This window comes from Pantherophis guttatus, chromosome 2 (assembly GCF_059756535.1).
Source record: "Pantherophis guttatus breed Tessera chromosome 2, ASM5975653v1, whole genome shotgun sequence".
Lineage (NCBI taxonomy): Eukaryota > Metazoa > Chordata > Lepidosauria > Squamata > Colubridae > Pantherophis > Pantherophis guttatus.
The window spans coordinates 133,994,084-134,014,858 of record NC_142064.1 but is presented as its reverse complement, the minus strand read 5'-3'; the positions used below and the strand labels follow the sequence as shown (position 1 = coordinate 134,014,858).

General features: G+C 41.1%; 1 protein-coding gene across 1 annotated transcript in view; it reads right to left on the bottom strand.

Moving 5' to 3' along the window:
- AAAS (aladin WD repeat nucleoporin) overlaps positions 1 to 20,775 on the bottom strand; it is a 106,736-nt gene that overhangs the window by 37,124 nt on the left and 48,837 nt on the right. The gene's annotated exons all lie outside the window — the stretch shown is intronic.

Here is a 20,775-nt window from a genome sequence, read left to right as displayed (position 1 = left end):
TCTTGAGTTGTTTGTGAAAATAATAAAGGCAAGATATAACTAAATGAATAAATAAAAGTAAATAAATAAAAATAGCAGCACTCAGCAGAAGTATGCATTGACCTCAAAAGCTATGAGAAGTGTGTTGGAAGAAATTTCCTTCTAGGTTCTGCTCCAAGTGGGGAAAAAGACACTGGAAACATGGAGACTGCTTGGAAAGATGGTTTAATGGTGGACAGGATCACATGGCTTGAGTTCCTGAACAGAAAAGGGCAGATACAGTAAATCCTCGGGTTTTTATGCTCTCTCTGGCTTTGCATTTCTTGGGGCCCCGAAAGAGTATCCTGATTGGTTGTCAGACTCCCAGGGGGTGGGGGTCTTAGCTAGCCTTGCTGGCTGATGGTCACATGTGCTTCCCAGGTCACATGTGGTGAGTATTTGGTTGCTAGATGGGGCCCATTGTGTTAGTTTCTGTTGCTATTGTGTTGCAAATGTCCTTGGGATTGGGTTTTCTGCCTCTGGTCCATTAACAAAGGATGAGGGGGACAGGAAGGTGGGAGCTGCTTCAAACCATGCTTATCCATTTCTCATCCAGGGAAATATAATATTCTGCCTTTTTCATATTTCCTAAAATATTTCACTCTTCCAGGAAAGGGGTGGGTGCTAACTTCCTACAAGAGGATGAAGGGAAGGCCCTGGGAAGCTTGGAAAGTGAGCAAGCTGGCAAAAAGGCCATGTAAAGGAAGAGGGGACGCTGCCTCCTTCTCTGGCCTATTCAGCCTGTTAAATCAGCCCACGCCAGAACAAACCAACCATATTGGTGGGATGGATTTAGTTTCTGCTGAACTCCAGATCATCGGAAACAGTTTGGCAGAACTTCCAGCGTGCAATCATTTTTCAGATTCAAAACAAAACTGGCTTTCTATTTCACGCAGAATCCCAAAACCGGGGTGGAGCAGGGGTTGTTTTTCAAAAGGAAATGTTTCTTTGTTTATTATTTATTCTGTAACTGACCCCTTTTCCTATAATGAATCTGGTTAGATCATAACTACATGTAACATAATCAAGTCTAAAACACGGAAAACAACTCAATCAGCCATTGTGTGATGGGGGGGGGGGCTGCTTTAATGAATAACAGAGAAGTGCTGTGCTTGTGTGAGGTCAGAAGGACATCTAAATTATTTCCAAAATGTGCACCACCCTGCTATGTACATCTCACTGAATTCAGTGGGACTGAGGTAGCATATAAAAGGATTGGAAGAAGAAGAAAGTGTACTACATCTAGCAAGACTTTCTGAAAAATAAGGAACAAATAGGAATGATATCCCTGTTCGTCAAATCTAAAGAACTACAAACCAGGGATGAAATGTAAAATTTGTTACTACTGGTTCTGTGGGTGTGGCTTGGTGTGGGGGGGTAATGTGACTGGGTGGGCATGGCCAACTTTTTTTTTTAAACTTTTCAAAGCATTTTTTCTAATGCTTTGAAAAGCCTCTGACGATCAGGCAACTCAGCTGGGATCGTCAGAAATTTTTCAAAGCATTTTTTTTACCACCTCTTCAGCCAAGAGGTTGCAGAAAAAAATGCTTTGACGATCCCAGCTGACCAGCGCGATCATCAGAGGCTTTTTTTTTTACTTTTAAAAGCATTTTTTCGTCAGAAGAGGTTGTAGAAAAAATGCCTTTAAAAGTTAAAAAAAAAAGCCTCTGATGATCGTGCGGCTCAGCTGGGCATGGTGGTGGGGGCGCAGGGATTTTTGCTACCGGTTCTCCGAACCACCCACCACCATCGCTACCGGATCGGGCGATCTGGTCCAAACCCGGAGCATTTCACCCCTGTACAAACCATCAGACAACACTATTGTTATAATAGAATATAAAGTGCAGAGAAGAACAACTAAGGTGATTAAAGGCCTGGAGACTAAAACATATGAAGAATGATTGCAGGAATTGGGTACAGCTAGTCTAGAGAAAAGAAGGACTACACGATAGCAGTATTTGAGGGGCTACCACAAAGAAGAGGGGGTTAACTTATTTTCCAAAGCACCAGAAGAAACAGTGGATGGAAATTAATCAAGGAGAGAAGCAACCTGGAATTAAGCAGAAACTTCCTAACAGTGAGGACAATTAACCAGTGGGACAGCTTGCCTTCAGCAGTTGTGGGTGCTTCACCACTAGAGGTTTTTAAGAAGAGACTGGAGACCCACCTATCTGAAAGGGTATAGAGTCTCCTCCTTGAGCAGGGGGTTGGTCTAGAAGACCACCAAGGTCCCTTCCAGCTCCATTCTGTTTAATTAAATGTTTGAAGATGCCAGGAGGACATTCCAATAAGTTCCCAGTGAGTGTCTTTTGGAACAGTATCCTACAAGATGGTGTAAACACCCACCAGATCTTTCCTCTCCTCCACTTTACAGGTAGTCCTTGACTTACATCCATTCCTTTAACAACGGGTTGAAATTTCAATGGCACTGAAAAGAGGGACTTACAACCAGTCCTCAAACTTATGATCATTGTAGCATCCCACAGTTACATCATCAAAATCTGGACCCTTGACAACCAGCATGTATTTAGAACATTTGCAGTGTCCTGGGATCATGTAATCCACATTTGCGTCCTTCCCAGCCAACTTCTGACAAGCAAAGTCAATGGGGGAAGTCGGATCTACTTAGCAACTACCTGATTCACTTAACAATTGCAATTATTTTTTTTAACTGTGGCAAAACAGGTCATAAAATTGGGCGTGACTCGCTTAACAACCGCCTTGCTTAACAGCAGAAATTCTGGTCCTGATTGTAACCATAAGTTGAGGACTACCGTGTTTTCCCGAAAATAAGACCCCTGTCTTATATTTTTTTTGAACCCTGAAATAAGCGCTTGGCCTTATTGCCATGTGCTCAAAAGCCCGATTGGGCCTATTATCAGGGGATGACTTATTTTGGGGAGAAACAGGGTACCTATATCTGGAGGAGCACTAGGAGTCAAAGGAGGAACGTGTGAAGATTCTTCACACAGAAGCCTTGAGCCATGGCCCAGCAAAAAAAAAGAGGTTTGCCACAAAAGATAACATCTCCCACTGAAATTAGGCAGCTGCTTAATGCCAAATCAGATAATTTCTCCTTCTAGCTTGGTGTTGCCATTACCTCCCCCTAGGCTTCTGAAATAAGAGCCTCTCATATCTCTGCATGGAAGGGAAGCTCAAGATTTCCTGAACCATTAAAAGAAAAGAAGAAGTAAGGCAGGAATTAGGGCCTCCTTTTAATTCTGCCTAAACGATGTGGCAGAGTGACATTTGGAGAACCTAGCTGAAGCTGACACATTTCAGATTTCAGAAGATGCTTAGAAGAGTTACCCGGGCCTTTCTTTCCTTTTGTGTTTGTGTTTGTGTTTGTGTTTGTGTTTGTGTTTGTGTGTGTGTGTGTGTGTGTGTGTGAGAGAGAGAGAGAAAGAGAGAGAGATAGAGAGAGGAATTGGATAAGTATCCGACTGGAATGCCTAGCAAGATAGAGGATATCCTGTCTTAAGGCCGTGGGTTGGATTGTGCCATGGTGCACTGATTTCCTCCGAGCTTAAGGCTCCAGGGGGGTTAGAGGCACAGACTGCACGCGGCCATGTGTGTTTGCATAAGGCAAAGGGAGAACAGATGTGCTCCCAGCTGTGCCTGGCTACTGTATGCTGACGGTGTGTGGTCCACAGAGGTCGTTCTGGTGAGCGCTTTGAAGGCTGCTGCTGGAACCGCTGTGGGAGACATCATCCAGAGGGGTGTGTGGGGGCCCCCTGGTGTTTGCAAGTAGCAACGCATTAAACCAGAAATGGACAGCTTTCAAAATTGTGACAGCTACTTTGAGTTGGGGTGTGTGTGTTGTTTTTCTCCTGAGAAACCTGAGATAAGCCTGACCTGGTTATAAAAGGTAAATCCTTAGAATGAAAACATTATCCACCCTGAGTTCCAGAACAGAAAATTGCTCACATTCTTTTCATACCAAAAGCCTTTTTTCTGTTTGCCTCAAGTTTTCTTATTTCTGCAGTTTAATTTTATGTGCATTGACATTTGTATTGGTCACTGCTACTGTTAAACCTCTGGAAATCAACATGCCTATCAGTTGCCTGCAATTTCCTAGGAAGATATTGGTAAATTTGCCTGTTTCTGCCATAAATAAAAGCCTATTTTTAAGGATGCCAAAGTTTTATAACTTTTTATAACTTTTAGAACAAATATTTTTTTATTATTACTATTATTGTTATTCTTTTCTCTTTTGTCAACCCTTTGCTATTCTTGCATAAACAGATTTCCCCCCCCCCACTAGCTTCATTTAAGTTAGCTATTTTACCTACCTCTACCCTTTAATGTATGTCAATGGTAGTTTACTTTTATATGCCTTGAACTAAGTGCAGTGTAGTTTCTTCTGCAGAAACTGAACTGGGAAAATATTTCTGGCATGGAGATAATGATTTTAAAGAATTAGGTTTCTACAGATCAGTCTGCAAATTTAAAACTTTACTTAAGCTGCCTCAAAAGCACAGGAAGAAAGGATGGTATGCAGCGTGGGCTAAGCTGTTGAATAGGTGAGTTACATTTTTCATTTTATCTTAAGAACTAATTTGAACAAAAAGGGTATTTCCTGCTCAAGTGAATATACCAAATATATAGGATAGGCTAGAAAGAGAAGGACAAACAAGACAGAGGAAAAGCACAACTGTGTGGAGTCTGAAGGAGTGAAATTCAAGATTTCCATATACAGGACCTATATTTTATTTGTATCCCTATTGTTTCTCTCTGTATTGGCTTGTGCAAATATCTTACCTTTCAGTTGTGCTCGATTGCACCTATCAGATGCCCCACCCCCAATAGCAAATGGGGACTGTGGCAACTGTCCAACCATCTCACTATACCGGGAGTGTTGTAAGTGCTCCTAAACTGGAAGAATACTGGATTGGTGAAAATTGATCTAGACCAGGGGTGTCAAACTCACAGCCCGCGGGCCAAATGTGTCACACACTAGCCACACACACCCCGATTTAACAAAGGGGAAAAAAGTCATGATACCTCACATGACGACATGATGCTGCGGGTTTGACACCTGTGATCTAGACTAATTCTTCTTTTTCTCTCTCTCCTGCACGAAGAACATAAGACCACAAGCAGGATTGGACCCATCTAATCCAACTGTTTGTTCTCACAGTGATCAATCAATGGCACAATGAAGCCCACCAGATGGTCTTAGAGACAGTCACACTTGCCATCAAGGCTAATAGCCATTGAGCTTCATGGGTTCAATTGTTGCAACCCATTGTCTGCCTGCCGGTGCATTTTCTCTCTTTTTTTTCTCTTTCTCTCTTCCTACTTCTTCTTCAAAAGATGTACAGTTCAGGTTTCCACATTTGGACTACCAACATCTTAAAGACCTTTAGGTGACAACAAAAATATTTCTGTCATCTATTGGTGTCTGAATAGATGGTTCAACCAGACATGGTTGCCCTAATGAAAGTGTGCATGCACAATTCAAATTAATACCTGTTTAGTTGAAAGCCAATGGATTAAAACAAACATCATGTAAAAGAAATAATTAAGTTGCATCCTCTAATTACCTAGCCAGGGTAAATTTTACTTAGTTTAATGCCTAGAGAGTGTTCTAGTATCTCTAAAATGTCTGAAAGGGATTTTATTATTCTTGAATTTAACACATGGGGGCGCATGCAGTCTTAGACTGTGGAAATGCTGTTAAATTGTCAAGTATCATGGTTAAAAAAGGAGCATGGTTACTATTTAGCCTTAATGCAGGGGATGACAATGTTAAACTTTTACAGCCTTAATTTTTCTTCTTTGTAAAAAGCCATTCATAAGTTTTGTTTCTCTGTGTTGTTAAGTATAGAGAAGAAGGTAATAAAAAGTCTACATGATACCGCCAAATAACAAACAGCTCAGAACATCTGCAACATGAATGCAATATCATCCTTTTAAGTCGGGTGCTAATAAATGCAGGAAAGACAAAAGTTTTCACACAAAGCAGAATTAGCTTAATGAGTTCCTGTGGGGAAGCCTCCTGCATTGTTGTACAGCATATTATAAACAGTTGACTGTTCTAATTTTGCATTTCATTACAGTCCTTCATGTTGATCTGTCCCCGTCCCCACACACACACCACACAGCCAGCCGAGGGTTAAGGAAACACTTTGGAACGCACTCAGTTCTTATCTTCCTCTTGGCAGCGATAGACACACCGTCTGCCAAGGGACTTTATTTTCACAAACAGACAGATAAGATACGAACGTTCAAGAAAGTCCAAACATAAAATAATATTCCTCCCAACAGTTCCGGACGAGGCTTCAGTGACTATTCAAGGTTTACTTTTGTTCGTCACAAAAGATTCTTGACCACAACCCTCTATTATATAGTCTCTGGGGTGTGGTCTCTGGGGTGTGGTCCAGTGACTCAGTTCTAATCCCTAGCACGCCTCCCCAGCTGCTGCAAACGTTTATCACGTCTTCGGAGGCGTGCGTCCAGGAATGAGGTGTCATTATCACTCTGATCTGAAGCAGCTGTTTCTTCTCCCTCGGCCGGCACTTGAAACAATGCCAGAGGGGAGGGGCCTGGAGAGGGAGGCCTGGCTGACTCCTCTTCCTCATGCTCGGAGCTTTCTTCCTCCGATGGGACAGGCTCAGAGGGCGGGGCCACAACACATGTCACCATTTGTTCAAGCAAGGCTCTTGTGCCTTTAAAAGCTGATGAACAAAGAGTTTAACGTGAGTTCTCCATGCCAGAAAAATATCACCTGCCAAATCTGTGCCACATATTTTTAAAAGAAAGGAGGTTAACATTCCACCCCCTCCCAAAAATGTCAGCAACCAAGTCTTTTAGAACCCTTCTCTCAAGTCACATATGCAAACACCCTAACAGGGAAGATCCTAAAATAGTAAGGGATCCAGCCAGGGGTGAAATCCAGAAGGTTCTGACAGGTTCTGGAAAACCGGTAGCGGAAATTTTGAGTAGTTTGGAGAACCGGCAAATACCACCTCTGGCTGGCCCCAGAGTGGAGTGGGAATGGAGATTTTGCAATATCCTTCCCCCAGGAGTGGGGAGGGAATGGGGATTTTGTAGTATCCTTCCCCTGCCACACCCACCAAACCACGCCCACCAAGCAACAGCACGCCCACCAAGCCACGCCCACAGAACTGGTAGTAAAAAAATTTGGATTTCACTACTGGATCCAGCCTTTTATGTAATTTGGACATTTTTTTGGGACGTGTGTTTTTCTTTAAATCATGGTTGCATTTGTGGAAAGCTTTTTTAAATATTCCCTCATCTAAACGAAAACTGTCGTCGCCCCCCCCCCCCCCCCCCCAATCTCGGAAGCTGGCATTTGTTCCAAAAAGCCTCTGTTGACGCCAAAAACAGCTTTGAGCATAGTGTGCAATATTTTTGTTGGGAACATGGCATATGGAGGTGAGTTTAAAAAAAAAAAAAAAGCAACTCCCCACATGCTGTGTCCAGATCCTGTTTCACATCCCAATCTTATTTTTTAAAAAAAATAAACAAAAGGAGAGACATTTGAAACGTAATGTGCGGAATATCCCACAGTTGAAAGCTACTGAAAGATATGTATTGAAGGCTAACTAAACATCTTTATATCCGGTTGTTTTTTTGCAGAATAGCGTGCTGTCTGAGTACTTGAGCCTTTGAGCATATCTTTCAGCAGTGCTCTAAACTTTGCATCCAAGGTAACTGACATATTTTGAATCAAACCACAGTAGTGTCATGACTGGCCATGACTTTGTCCTTGATTTGCCCTCATCTGAAACATTTTAGCTGCAGCTTCTCTTACTTTTTGATACCCTATGAAATCTATCAGTGCTTAAACGTGTTTAGTTTGTTCCATTATAGTTTAAACTAAAGCTTTTAAACTGCGAGCACACCCAACTCTCCAGAGTTTACTTTCTCTTCAGTTATTAATTGCAAGGAGTCATTCTCCACGAGGGTTGAAATGTACCTACCAAGTACCTACCTGAGTCTTTGGAGAGGGGCGGCATACAAATTGAATTAATAAAATAAATTAATAATAAAATAAAAGCAGGAAATTGGAGTTCACGGAGGTATCTCTCAGGGCTTTCAACCTGTGAAACTACCGTATTTTTCAGAGTATAAGATGCACCTTTTTCCCCTCCTTAAAAGGGATTGAAAATTTAGGTGCATCTTATACACCGAATGTAGCCCTGTCTACCCACTGGCCCCTTTGGCTTCTGCCTCCCAGCAATTTACCTCTTTGCAGTAAGCAGCAAGAAGAAACAGCCCATTTCAGCTTCAGCACAGCCTAATTAGCAAGTAATCTACAAGTTGATTAATCTACAGCCTAATCAACAAGTTGATTGTCCCTTGGATCGGCCTCCCGACTCTCAGCTGTTTTGCGGGGGCCTCTGCTGCTTGCTACAAGGAGGTAAATTGCTGGGAGCAGATTTTTTTTTTCTTGTGTTAATCAAGCTATGCTGAAAACAAAAAATAAAAATAAAGCAGGCTATTTGCTGTTTGCTGCAACCAGGCAAAATTACTGGGAGGCAGAGGCAGATTTCTTTTTCTTGTTTTCCTCACCAAAAAAGGTAGGTGCGTCTTATACTCTGGAGCGTCTTATACTCTGAAAAATATGGTAATTACTTCTCCTTTAAGATTCCAGACTGAGATCTGGCTTGAGGATTGTTCTTGATGGCTGGAGGCAGCTCCAGGCTCTGGGCTTATGTAAATCTTGACCAAAGCCACATTTATTATGAGACAGAAGATCATTTTAAAAAATATTTTCTTCTGCATACTTTTGCAGTTTCTTTAATCTGCCTTGTCCACGGAACCACTGAAACATCCACAAATTTATTTATTTATTTATTTATTTGTTATATTTCTATACCGCCTTTCTCCCGTAGGACTCAAGGCGGTGTACAGTCAAGAAAAATATAGACACACAAACATCATAAAATTGCTAATTAAATTTACACTTTCAGCTCTTTTTTTAAAAAAAAATCCTTCCCTTTTGATGGCAGAGGATGGCTTAAAGCAGGGGTCTGCAACCTTAAACACTCAAAGAGCCATTTGGACCTGTTTCCCACAGAAAAGAAAACACCAGGAGCCACAAAACCCTTCCCGTGCCTGATTATTTCTTGAGTGGTGACAAAGCTAGCATATGTAGTTGAATTAAACATTCTGTTTTCTTCCGAATTTTTTCTTTTCTTGGATTTATCCATGGTTTGCCTACCGGGGGTTGAAAAGCTCAATAAATCGTGTGCTGGCGGGTGTCACACATTGGCTGTTGTGATGCATATTTTGAGTGACAGGGAGCCGCAGCAGAGGGGTGAAAGAGCCACATGTGGCTCCAGAGCCACAGGTTGCTGACCCCTGGCTTAAAGTGACAATTGATAGCAGAATAGCTGAACATAGCTTTTAAATCCGAAATCTATCAATTACAGTGAATTTCTCAGAACTCACCATTTTTCACTGAGCAAATTCTACCCTGGAGAAAAATCCAGGATCCTCTGAAATGAATGAATTTAAACAGCTCTTTATCTAGACTCTGGTTTTATTTTCTTTCCCTGTAGAGAGCTTCTTTTGGACATGTTCATTTTGTCAATTTTATCAATGGAAAATTTAATTTCCTCCAATTTTGGAAGCATTTACTTTCTGCAATCATTTAAGAGCAAAGAGCAAACAATCCTGTTAATAATAAAATAAGAAAGTTCAGTTCTCTTCTTTGGTTATGTTTTTCCGGTGTATCCAGAAATTGAGGGGTTTATTATTTCTTGAGCAATACTTAGAAGGAAAGCAATGGGCATCCATTGAGAGGCAAATAACTAAAATGTGTGATAACACTGTAGGAAATTAGCACCCACCCCTCTCCTAGAAAAATGAAATATTCTAGGAAATATTAAAAAGGCAAAATATTATACCTCCCTGGATGAGAAATGGAGAAACATGTTTTTTAGGCAGGAAGCAGACACGCTCTTAATATCCCCCACCATCCTCAATAGCCCACAACAGATGTCAGCACTTAAGAGATAAAGAGATAGCTAGGTCTATTCATAAGCAAATGCCCTCACCCAAGATCCAACAAAGGTAGGATTAGCCTTCTACCCATCTAGCTACAGAACTCACCACATGGCACCTGGGGAGATTGCATCACCCAGCAAGGCTCAACCAAGCCTGGGACTCAAAAGACAACCTACAAAGTTACCCCTGCATGACCCCATGGGAGTCTGACAACCAATCAGAATACAAGCTCAAATTCAAAGCCCAACTCACTCTCTCTCCCTCCCTCCCTCCCTCCCTCTCTCTCTCTCTCTCATGAGCTTTTTTGCCCAAAACCTTAAAACCATGTGGTCCTGTCCACCACTAAACCATTTTTCAAGCACTCTCCTTGTTTCCAGTGTCTTTCTCCCCATGTGGAACTGAACCCAGATGGACATTTCTTCCAACAACACCATCCTACAAATGCCACAACTTATCTACTTCCATTAGATGTCAGGAAGCAAGAATATAATAGTGGCATTTGTGTGATGATGTCACTGCACGTGTGTAAAATCTTTGGCATCAGAGTGATTCACTGGACCAAATTTAGCTAACTTTGGTCAAGTTCTCTATGTAATCACAAGGAAGAAATTATGAATGTATTTTCCTGATAATATCTAAAGACATTATTACATGCCAATGGTTAGAAGGTGGGTGAGGTGGTGAAGGAATTCATTTTTTCCCTAAAGTGATGCCAATTTGCAAACAGAATATGTGCTGTCTGCTTCTGTTATTTCATTTAAGATTGCAATCCTAGTATGTATTTCTTTGGACGAAAGCTTCATTGAACTCTCTTTCATGCATTTGATCAAACTCTACAAAAAAAAAACCTTTTACCCAAGTATTCCATACTGAAGTGTTCAGCTTCTATTGCTCATTTTTAGGCTGTTACCAGCACACACCCTCCCTTTTAAAAAAGCTCCAGACCAGGGTTTAAAAAACATCTGTGCAGAGGTGATGCACAGAAGGTCAATTTTAGCAGGGCTCTGTCAGCTGTATTTAGCTAGTTGTATTGCCTATATTGCAGATTTTCCATTGTTTCTACTGCTTTTATTATTTTAGTACAAGATAGTGAGGTGGCACTGGCAGGCTCTTGCAGTCTTGTTGCAAATGAAGCACCCCTCCTCCATAACTATGATCTGTTAGCCAGGCTGTTCCTGGACACAGGTTTAATGGTCTTTCAAAAGAATTCTACTCAGAAAAAGCACTCCAGTAACAAGCACTTTGTCTTGTTAGTCAGACAACTTGACAAACCTCTAATTCAGACGTTCTAAGTACTCCATTGCATTCATCTATCTCTCCAACCCACCCCATCATACTTTCAGGAAGCAATTAATGTTTGCCAGTTGAAAATCAACCATTCAACCAACCATTAACTTGTCCTATGTAAAAATCAGCCTTCTGCTTATAGCGATCGACAGTAAGGGCAGTGTAGTTTATGGTGGTATAGCTCACTGCCTGATTTTGGGATTCAGGAAAGCACTTCAACAATGTTATCATTTTTACTGTCTTTTGTTGAATCTATAGGTACGTAGGGTGTTCTGGATTTGAAAGACAGAATATTTACTAGGATGAGGGGTAGTGGGAGCCAAAAACTGCATTGTACTATTGGAGTCATGTTTCTATTTTTAATTTTGAAATCTTTGACAGAATGTATTTTAATAGCTCCTGGAGCCACTTCTGTCCGTGATTGCTGAAAACTGACAGCTTAGTGTTTTACTATTTTGAGATTGAAAACTGGAGGGTAAATCCTCTGTGGGCATATCCCAGTTAAGATCTCTCCTGCGTTTGATTGGAGACTTGAGAACATGAAAGCTGTATTTAAAGATAGGCTTCTTAAAAACTGATCTGTGCAAAGAGGGTCTTGGGAGACCATGCAAACCCTCCATCCCATCAGTTTCTAGGAAGACTATTTTTAAACACTGGTTTAGTGTTCAAACCAATTTTTCTGCAGTGCAAAAGGAGTCTCCCTTCTGCTCGCAACACAGCCTCATGAGGAAAGGAGGATGTGTGTTGTTGTGAGTTGCACTGGTGGTGGTGGTGAGGAAGCATATGGCACACTGGGAGTCTCCTCCACACAGCATCATACAATTCAACTGGCATAAGGATTTGGGCAATACACAGGAGTTTCCCTCCCTGCACAACACCCCTGTGATTCTCAGCTGATAGGTATATGTGTGGAAGGTGTTGGGGATGGGGTGGGGGGGAGGCTGCATGCTATGATGAGAAGACTTGTTCTTCATCCCACTGTAGAGGATGGAGTTCTGTGGTTCAGCCTGGATCAACAAGCTACAAACCAGAATCTCTTGGACAGACCTGGAAAGATGGTAACCCTGATCATAGGAGAAAAACACAAAGAGACTTAAACAACTTCCTCCAACAATGTGTGTGATATGTGTGCTCTGTTAATGTTAAAGCCAGCAAACCTGACCCTTTGTCTACTAAAAGTTGCCCTCTTCTACTGTAAATTAAACATTGTTAAGTTCAAGTAAACAAGGGGCAAGTAATTTTTGAATAGGTGATGCACGACAAATCTCTAGATCAGGGATGAGAAATCTAAGACACGCGTCTCGAGTGACACACCAGCATTCACCAACGTCTGACCGTAACTATTTTTGAAAGTACGACCTGTTCTTGCGCTATTTTTTTAAGTCTGCAGAGGCTGGAGAAGACTATTCTCTGAAGCTGCTTCAAGAACAAAAGGTGTGGTTGAATCTGGCACTGAATTTACAAGAGGGAAGAATAAAGAGAAACGTCAGGCTTGAATCGTTGCTTATACAAGAAGCGGCCCAGAAGGGAACTTCTCTAATTTCTTCTTGCATTTTTCAGATACTTATGCAGAGCATACTTTAGTCTGGCAAGATTTTGTCTATGGACAAACATACAATAAGAAACTTCTTTTTGCTCTTACTCGGGTCATTTTTGGCTTCCCGTGCCTGACAGAAGGCCTCATGCAACCTGGAGCATCCTGGTAAGCCTCAGGGGCCTGTCAACAGAAAGATAACACTGCCTGACAGTAAGCGGTGTGTGGCAGAACCTGGAAAGCGCTGGGCCGAGGGGATGATCATGCTGTTCCCCAGGCTTGCACATTTTGGGAGGCGGCGTGAGACAGACTTTTTGATGGCAGTGATGGGACCAGGATGAAGTCAAGGCCTGGTTCTCTATTTCAGGCTCAGCCTCAATGCTGTTGCCAAGTGCCAGAGTTAAGGATGGCCTAGAAGGGGAGATAGAGATTTGTTTCTCTTTCGTTTTGTTAGGATGCAAGTGACACACCTGGAGTTTCCAAATTTGACCTGTTACATTTGAAAGGTTCACCATCCATGCTCTAGATTCTTTGGCAGCAAATCAAAAGTGGCTGAGTATCACTGAATAATGTTTGAAAGTAGGGGATGCAACATGTGTTAACTAGTACATATATAACATCTTTTATTAATTAACAGAGTAACCGTTCAGCTTGTATTCCCTTGAGTCAAAGGTCTTTGAAGAAATTTCAAAAATCCTCTCAAAATAATAAAACTCACTACTGGCCTAATTATCCATATTTATTAAAACATAAACTGTCACATCAGAGGAAACTGCTGTAAGAAAATAGGAGGAGGAAGTAGTATTATGTATGTTCCTTACTTAGAGTTATTTATAAAAAAAATAATACAGTGAAGGTAAATGATTCTTGTTACTAGCTGTTACGTATCTTATTCGCAAAACAATGGAAAACAAAAAGTTGAAAGTATTATGTATGTTCCTTACTTAGAGTTATTTATAAAAAAAATAATACAGTAAAGGTATATGATTCCTGTTACTAGCTGTAACGTATCTTATTTGCAAAACAATGGAAAATTAAAAGTACATCTATCATGTATTTTAAATGGTATTTTAAAGTGTGGGAAGTTGCTTTGGCTAAAAAAAAAATTAACAAATAATGGGAAAACCATACAAATTAGGGATCCGATGATTTAGATATGAATGTCATTAAGACACATTAACAATGGTTCCATAATATTGTTCTGGATAGAAATCAAATACTGACTTTTTTTTTTAAATCTGTGTTTATTTCTTTACTTGTTGCATACATCCTTGTAGTATATGTATGCTCTCAAAGGTTTTTTTTTTTCTTTTTGCATTTTTCTTTATTTTTTAACCCAACCAGCTCTGTATTCTATTTTTTTTTTTTTATCTTGTTGCGCAATTAAAAAGAAAAAAGAAGGAAAAGCAGAAAAATGATGTCTGGAAGGAGGGTATGCTTTTCCTACGTTTTGATTATACTTAGCTGGGGTGGGTTAATCATTAGACCCAAAATATACCTCTGCCTTTTCTTTTTTGAGGCTCTTGAAGTCCTCTGGCCCTGATTGTGGAAAACAAGGCACATCTTCTGCCATTCTAAGGTGGAAAGATCATGAAAACTATAGTATAATTTCTAATGTAGGCATTTCACATTTAAAAAGCAGAAAACCTCTAAATTTCTCCCCCTTAAACCTTGTCCCACCCACGTGTATGATGTGGCTTTGTCACTTAGTGGTAATTGCCTCCCTGAATATTAAAATAGCCCTTGGTCACCAAAAGATTGCCCACATAGCTATGTCTAGTATTGCCAGCTTTTTAATCAATCCCTGCTCTTCCTGTATTCAAGAAACAAAGTGAGGTCAGTGTGCTTTCAATGAAAAAAAAAGACATGTTTGGTCTAGAGCTGATGCAATATAATATTTAAGATTAAGGTGCCTCCACATATGGCATTGCAATGACAAAGGCTGAGTTTGTATATCATACTAAGCCATAATGTGGTTTGGGCTTGGCTTAGTTAACAGACTTGAATATCCATCGATGTGGCCATTATGGCTTATTCAACATGAAATAAAACAAACCAATTGTTGTTAGTTGCGAAGTCATGTCTGACTCATCGCGACCCCATGGACAACGTTCTTCCAGGCCTTCCTGTCCTCTACCATCCTCTGGAATCCATTTAGGCTCACGCCGACTGCTTCAGTGACTCCATCCAGCCACCTCCTTCTCTGTCGTCCCGTTCTTCTTTTGCCCTCAATCTTTCCTAGCATTAGGCTCTTCTCCAGTGAGTCCTTCCTTCTCATTAGGTGGCCAAAGTATTTGAGTTTCATCTTCAGGATCTGGCCTTCTAAAGAGCAGTCAGGGTTGATCTCCTCTAGGACTGACCGGTTTACTCGCCTTGCAGTCCAAGGGACTTACAGGAGTCTTCTCCAGCACCATAGTTCAAAGGCCTCAATTCTTTTATTTATTTATTTATTTATTTATTTATTTATTTATTTATTTATTTATTTTATTTTATTTTATTTTATTAAATTTATATACCGCCCTACTCCCAAAGGACTCAGGGCAGTGAACAGCCAAAAAATAAAACACATAGATTACAAAATTTAAAAGACAGTATAAAACCACATTAAATAATTTGGCCCGGGACAAATTAAATACACCCCCAATGATTAAGACAAATTTAAAATTTAAAATTTACAATTTAAAAAGGGAAAGTTAGGCCAGGCCAATTTTTGGCGCTCAACCTTTCTTATGGTCCAACTTTCACAGCCATACATTGCAACTGGGAAAACCATAGCCTTGACTATACGCACTTATGTTGGCAGGGTGATGTCTCTGCTTTTTAGTAAGCTATCTAGATTTGCCATAGCTTTCCTCCCCAGGAACAAGCGAACAAATCAATATAGATATAATATAAATATATAATAGAATATAAATCAATATAAGGAACAAATCAATATAGGAACATAATTGTGCTTTGCTCATCCCCCTTTTTTAGAGGAGTTCTTAAGATCTCATTGCCCAATCATTGCTTTCCTTTTTCTACCATTTTTCAGAGAAATAGAGCACTCCTGGTGTACTGAATCGCAAGATACTGTGCTGTTACCAACAGGATTCACACTAAGCTACTACATATGAATAAACCACCATTGGCTGGATTTGTACAATATAGTGAGCTCAACCCAAACAAGTCATATTAAGATTTAGTGCAATGTGAAGTTAGCCATCTTGTCTTTTCCTCTTTACCTGTGTGTCTGCAGAAAGAAAGAAAAAACCTGACATAAAGTCTGGGAAAACATGGGATAACTCAAGAGATCCTTAAGCTGAACATCTGTCTGCATAACATTTAGTGAATGAGGCTGGGCACTTGTACAATAAAAGCCTTGCCTGGAAGCACTAGGCACTGCCAATACAACAGAAGCAAAAGAAAACAAACAACACCTCGTCTTTTTTCAACCTAATCCGCAAACATAATTGCCTTTGCAATATAAAAAGACTTTTAACTTTTGAGTTGGGCAGTGATGCATCCGGAGGAACTTACTGTTTTGGTAGATGCCTTTTCATCTGCAGCATTTAATCTTTACAAACAATCTGGGACAGAGCACTAAACTTGTTTTTCTTCTCTGTATTTTTCAGCACATATGCTTCTGGAACGAGCATATCTGTTTCCAAGTATTAAAACTATTTTGGAGTTATTACACAATACTAAGAAATGCACGTTTCAGTGCTAATTTTAAAATGCTTTTAAAAACTTGTTATTTTTACTGGGCATCCAGCAAACTATCTGCGAAATAGCTTTCAAATTCTTCAATCTGTCATAAACATTTCTTATGAGTGCAATATACAATGGGTAAAAAGTGCTGTTTTAAAAGAAAAAAAAAGTGGCAATATAGACTGTCCTCCTGAATTAAATCATTGCCATCTATATCAGAGGGTCTCCAACCTTGGCAACTTTTAGACTTGTGGACTTCAACTCAGAGGTGGGTTTCAGCAGGTTCTGACCAGTTCTGGAGAACCGGTAGTGGAAATTTTGAGTAGTTCGGAGAACCGGTAGTAAAAATTCTGACTGGTCCTGTCCCCATCTCTGCCTCCCAAGTCCCAGCTGATTGGGAGGAAATGGGGATTTTGCAGTAATCGGATTTGGGGAGGGAATGGATATTTTACAGTATCCTTCCCCTGGAGTGGGGAGGGAATGGAGATTTTACAGTATCCTTCCCAAGCCACGCCCACCAAGCAATGCCATGCCCACCAAGCCCACCCACAGAACCAGTAGTAAAAATTTTTGAAACCCACCACTGCTTCAACTCCACTCCAGCTTTGCTGGTTGAGGAATTCTGGGAGTTGAAGTCCACAAGTTGCCAAGTTTGGAGACCCCTGATCTATATGGCTGTATCTTGCTTGGTAGAGTGGATGCAGTATATTAGGATCATATCCATGCAAGGACATTTTACCCTCAAACTATGGAAAGTTAATTTTAGTTTGGTTGGTTTCTTTTAATGAACATGTGCTATGTAGCTTTAGAAGTTGCAAATTTAGAAGCTACTTTTGCAAGTGATTATTTATTTAGAGGCCTTCTCTGGTCACCAATCTCATTATAAACGACTCTAGGAAGCTCACAACAACCGATAAAAGCATGGCTAAAAACAAAAGTATCCCTTTTATAATTTCAGTTGGTCATTCATCTACAATTGCCAGCTTGGTCAAACAAAGGAATATTGATGCAATGAAGCCTTGCCAGCGTTCTCTTGCCACAGGGGCTCATGGAATATTATGCAGGATTGAAAAAATTAAGCAGGGATGCTTAGAGGCTTTCTAAAATGGTGGCCCGTGACCATTTGGCTGTGCAGTGCTTCTATTAAAGAGAGACTGTCCCAGGGTGAAATCCAGCAGGTTCTGACAGGTTCTGGAGAACCGGTAGCGGAAATTTTGAGTAGTTCGGAGAACTGGCAAATACCACCTCTGGCTGGCCCCAGAGTGGGATGGAAATGGAGATTTTGCAATATCCTTCTCCCTGGAGTGTGGTGGGAATGGGGATTTTGCAGTATCTTTCCCTTGCCACGCCCACCAAGCCACACCATGCCCACCAAGCCACGCCCACAGAACCGGTAGTAAAAAAAATTGGATTTCACCACTGTGCCATTTGGGAAGAGGAGCGGTCAAGCAGGGGATCAGTCTAGAATCTTTACATAGATACAAGAGGGAAGGTCTGAAACACACACACACACACACAGACCTTGAATGCCATTGAACCTTATCTAGTCTTTCCAGAGGTAAGCTGCCAGTCTGAGAAGATTGATGTAAAATAGGCTTGAGCAATTTATAGTTTACATGTGTGAATTTGATTTTTGTGCCTGACGGCTTCAGACTCAAACGGAAGAAAGTGTTTTGAAATACATCAGGGTCTTTTATATTACCAGTTGATGATACCTGAAATCAAACATAGCTTTCCCCAAGATTGTGCTTCAGACGTGATTAACTATGTAATTTTGAGAAAAGATGCAGCTGGTTTAAGGAGTAGCTGAGAGTTGTTAAATTAGCTCTCTCAGTGCTTTTCCTCTTTGAGTCCAGTGCCGAGGAGCCCTATTATGTGCTGCAAGATCCAACAAGTCAGAATTATGCCTAGTTAGCGGCCAACTAAAGTAAGCAACTTTTAGAATGCAGCTCTGTATAAGTAGGTGGTGATGGATGCCCATTAGCTGGGGTAGAAGTATGGAGATTCACAGATTTATTCCCAGGAAATCTTGGAACAATGTCACTCTGTAGAAAGGAAGCAGGAATTACTACAGAATTATTTATAAAGTCCAATCTAGTTTCCCAGATGTAATTCATAAAACCATGATGATGCTCACACTGGTGTTATACTCTTATTAAATTTTCATTCTGCATTTCCTCTCCAAGAGACTTTTACATACCTGTATAGCAGATGCGCTCTACTTGATTACAGCTTCATAGTGGCAACATATGTGAAACATTCCTAATCCCATATATAAGTAGTCCTTGACTTACAACCACAGTTGCGCCCAAAATTTCTGCTCTTGACATGTGTTAAGTGAATTTTGCCCCATCTTGCAACCTTTCTTGCACCAATTGTTAAATGAATCCCTGCAATTGTTATGTTAGTGACACAGTTGTTAAGTGAATCTGACTGTCCCATTGACTTTGCTCATCAGGTTGCAAAAATGATCACATGACCCCAGGACACTACAACCATCATAAATATGAACCAATTATCAAGTGTCTGGATTTTGATCACATGACCTCAGGGACACTACAATGGTCGTGTGAAAAACAGTCATAAGTCACTTTTTTCAATGTTGTTGTAAGTTTGAACAGACACTAACTGTTGTAAGCCGAGGACTACCTGTAAATGGTATTTTATTATTTTGTAAGTCAGGTAAACATACCAAATAGTTGAAACAGTTTTAAACCATGTGGGTTGCTTATTTAGTATCCTGCCGGTCAAGGCCAACAATCGATTTAGCTATGTATTCACTTGCTAACTGTGATGTGCTAGGTTTTGAAAAGCTGACAGGCAGGAAGTGAAGGCTACCTTACTGTTTGTTCCCAGAATTTTATATTTCAAAAAAATGTCCCGTTCGAAAACAGATTTTCCATTGCATTTACTTACCCAGAGACATTCAGCTGCCCTCCTATGCGAGATTCCACTCCCCACTTCCAATATTCCAATGCTCTTTTTTGTGCTGCTAGAACAGGGGTCGGGAACCTTAAGCACTCAAAAAGCCACAAAGATCCTAACCGGAAGCCTCCGTTCAATTCTGGAGCTGACCGGAAGTCCGGTTCCCCCATCAGTCTCCTCCTAGCACGGTGTCCTTTTTTCTCTGTTGACCGGAAGTCTGGTTCCCCCACCAAAGAGTGTCCTCTTAGCGCAGCATCCTTTTTCCTCTACGTGTCCTAACCGAAAGCCCTATCAATTGTGTAGTCGACCAGCAACAGGGAGCCACAGCAGAGGGATGAAAGAGCCACATGCGGCTCCAGAGCCATGGGTTGCTGACCCCTGTACTAGAAAAACAACCTTCCACCAGCATTTTGGGTGTTTATTAGCCAGAGAGGCTTAATACTTCAGAAAGTAACTAAGGGCTGTCCCAGACTTGTGACAAGATGAAGCAGACAGTGGAACAGGTGTATCTGCACAGTGACTGGGATTTCTTAAAAGTGAGTGGAGGGGCCATTTTGTGACCTGCCTTAGACTTATACTGACATCTCATTCTCAAATATGAACTATAGCAATATATAGTGAACCTCAAGGAATTAAAGTCCAGCCTGGCTGGTGTTGGCTGTAATTGCCCTGCCTTCTGATGAGAGTTTGTCTCCTCACAAGAGTCTATTGTGCTTTTGTGAAAGCCCGGCTGACAGAAGGTCTTTGTTCCAAAGGGCTGATCTGGGAGGGAGGCTGGGAGCTGCAGTAGTCACCATTTCCCGAAGGACAGCTTGTGGCAATTGTCCTGTGGAGTGCAATTCCACCTTGGCCATGGGAACTAAAAGCAGGGGACTCCCACTCAGCCTCTCGGTGACCCCTAGAGGCAATGCCTAGCCCCTTCTAAGATAACTAACTCCAAGGGCAAAGATGCTACCACTACAAAGACAAGACAAAATGGCCTCACCCAGTGGTGGGATTCAGCCAGTTCGCACCACTTCGGGAGAACCGGTTGTTAACTTTCTGAGCAGTTTGGCAAACTGGTTGTTGGAAGAAATCATTAGGGCAGAGAACCGGTTGTTAAATTACTTGAATCCCACCACTGGCCTCACCCCACAGTTCAGTCAGCTCATTCTTTAAAAGGGTCATCCAGGTTTGCCTTTTTCAAGTAGGTAGATACACTCTAGAGATCACATATCTCAATCTTTGAGAACTTTTAAGTCCGGGCTGGAGAGTTCTGGGAGTTGAAGGCCACACAGACTTTAAAGGTGTGAAGTTTGAGAAACTCTGCTCCAGATGGATGGACTGGGCATTGCAGAAGA